General features: G+C 33.9%; 1 pseudogene; it reads left to right on the forward strand.

Moving 5' to 3' along the window:
* Nucleotides 1-1,064: 1,064 nt before the first annotated feature.
* On the forward strand, nucleotides 1,065-1,172 carry LOC137811479 (small nucleolar RNA R71; annotated as a pseudogene).
* The last annotated feature ends 1,528 nt before the right edge of the window (nucleotides 1,173-2,700 follow it).

Consider the following 2,700-nt stretch of genomic DNA (forward strand, 5'->3'; position numbering starts at 1 on the left):
GATTGCTTTGGATTTGCATTGGCTTAAGAGTGGAGTAGGTTCAATTGTAATTCCTTGAATCAGGTGTAATCTTTCCTGCTTTCTTTTGTAATTGTTTACAAGTTTGTAAATTTGTAAACTGTTGTACTGTAAGGTCAAAGGGTGTTTTGACTTTGTGTGTGGGTTATCAAAGAGGGTGAGTGTTCTTGACAGTTCAAGATCACCTCTTTGTTGGTGTGTGTGTTTGTAATTTGTTGTTGGTTACATAGTGAAATCTCAAAGAGTTTATGAGAATTAGATGTAGCTCTGGTAAGGAGTGAACCAGTATAATTTCTTGTGTGATTCTCTCTCTCTCACTCCTCTAAAACTTTTTGTTTTGTGATTTTAACATTTACTGGTATAAACAATCGGTTGATTCGTATAAACAACCGATTGATTTTCTGAAATCAATTTAAAACAGTTTTGTTTCTTGGCTGATCTGATTCTTTTATCTGTACTTCTTCATTAATCTTCATTCCACTTCATTATTTGCGAAAATCTTCCATTAAATAATTCACCCCCCTCTTGTTTAAGACATTAAATCTAAGAGGAAAGGTCATTGCTTATTGGATGAACCATAGTCTTGCTTCCACCCAAAATTTTGATTTTGATTATTTTTCCAACCTTGAGAATAATTGTTGGAAAAGCCATCTTGCCTTCAGGTGAGTTGGTCTGATAAGTACAATGACAATTAGGATGATCACCTCCACAAAAATCACACCTGATTGGTATAGTCTGACTTTGAGATGAGTGAACCGCATGCAACTTTTGGGGTAGTTTGGCCATCTGTGCAGTTAGTTGCTCAATCTACTGTGTCAGAAATTTATTTTGAGCCAGCAAGGCATCTATCTGTTAACAACCCTCTCTTCTGAATACCTTGTCTATCATGTTGGGCTTGATAATTAGTTGATGTCAATGCATTAATAATCCTTGTCGCTTGTTCTTCATTAAGAGTCATCATTGTGCCACCAGCTGTGGCATCTAGGAGCATCTTTGTGTTAGATTTGAGACCATACAGGAATATGCTTAATTGAGCAATATCTCCAAACCCATGATTTGGGCATTTTGTAAGTATCATTTTGAATCTTTCCCATTTCTCACAAGAAACTTCATCTACTCCTTGTATGAACATAGAAATTTCAGATTTTGCTTTTATGTAGTGAGATATTAGGAAAAATCTTAACAAATTTTTCCTCTACATCCTCCCAGCTAGTGAGGCTCTGATTTGGAAGTGATTTGACTCATTCCTTAGCCTTTCCTGCCAATGAAAAAGGAAACAAACACATATAATATTTTCAATATCACCTTGTTAAAAGCTCATTGTTCCCACCAATTCATAAAATGTAGACAAATGTCAATATGGATCCTCTTGATCCATTGTTGTGAATTGATGGGTACTAATGAGACTAAGGAAAGTAGGTTTTATCTCCAAGGCCTTGGCAGTAGCAGGTATTGCAATACTAGAAAAATGTCTTGGTCATTGGTACATGACATAATCTCCAAGTGTCTTCCTAGGAGATAATGTTTGTTCTTCTACCCTGTTGCTTTCTTCCTGAAAGAGATTAGTGGGGAAAAATAGAATATTTTTTTCTTTTAAAAAATTAAAAACAATTAAAAGAAAATAAATTTGAAGATAAAATAAAAAAAATAAAAACAAATCTGCAAAATAAAATAAACAAAAACAAAATAAATAAAAAACAATAAACAAATATAAACAAAAAACTTGATGACTTTTTACGACAAGTGCATCGCGCTGTCAGAAGTAATATGTGTCCCTAAGGACGGATATCGATCCCACAAGGAACAGTTGACTATTCAAGTAAAAGATTTGCTAAATATAAAAACAGAATAATAAAAGTGTGTTTGAGAATTGTTATGATGGCAAGAATTAACAAGAAAACAAATCAAAGAGTTGTTGCTTCAATTGGAAAAATAGGGATTAGGTTTCACCTTTCTCACTCTCATGTATTTTGATTAGCATGTTAACATTAAGTTCTTTGATTGAAATTGATGGCCGTATAAAAAAATTCATATTGATTTCTCGCATATAAAATTATTAATAATGTTTCCTAAATATCGATTTCTCGCATATTTATAAAAACAACTTAGAGTCACGCTTAGGCGTTAATAGCAATTAACATGTCAAGTCTATTCCTAGCACTCAAATATGTTAAGTAGTGTTCTTTAGGTCAGAATCCTAAAAATACTTTTCAGTCATATTTAAGATTCTAGATCAAGAGATAGAAATATAACAACAATACCAGGAGTCAATCAAGAACAGAATATTATATCATATTTAAATAAGAGTTCAAACATATTACTCCCAAATCCACAAGGTAGAATTAACCACACATCTTTTAACACCTTTTATTCTTCCAATTGGGTTACAAGTCACTTAATGGTGTTTTCCTCTCCATCTAGCACCCTAGGGTTGTGCTTCTAGCCCCCTATTTAACCTAATTTTTCTAGGGTTAGGTGATTTCTTGTGTCGCGCTAATAGGCTTATTAATAAAAAACATAAATGGCCCAATTTGTCTGACGCATTCTCGCTCAAGCGAGAAAGGCGTCGATTTCCAAAAATGTCACTGGAGCATTCTCACTCAAGCAAGAATGAGTTCGCTTAAGCGAGATACTCCTCATGCTGAGTTGGACATTTTTGCTCTTTGTACGCGTTATGGACCT

The sequence above is a fragment of the Phaseolus vulgaris genome, chromosome 11 (genome assembly GCF_000499845.2).
Source record: "Phaseolus vulgaris cultivar G19833 chromosome 11, P. vulgaris v2.0, whole genome shotgun sequence".
Lineage (NCBI taxonomy): Eukaryota > Viridiplantae > Streptophyta > Magnoliopsida > Fabales > Fabaceae > Phaseolus > Phaseolus vulgaris.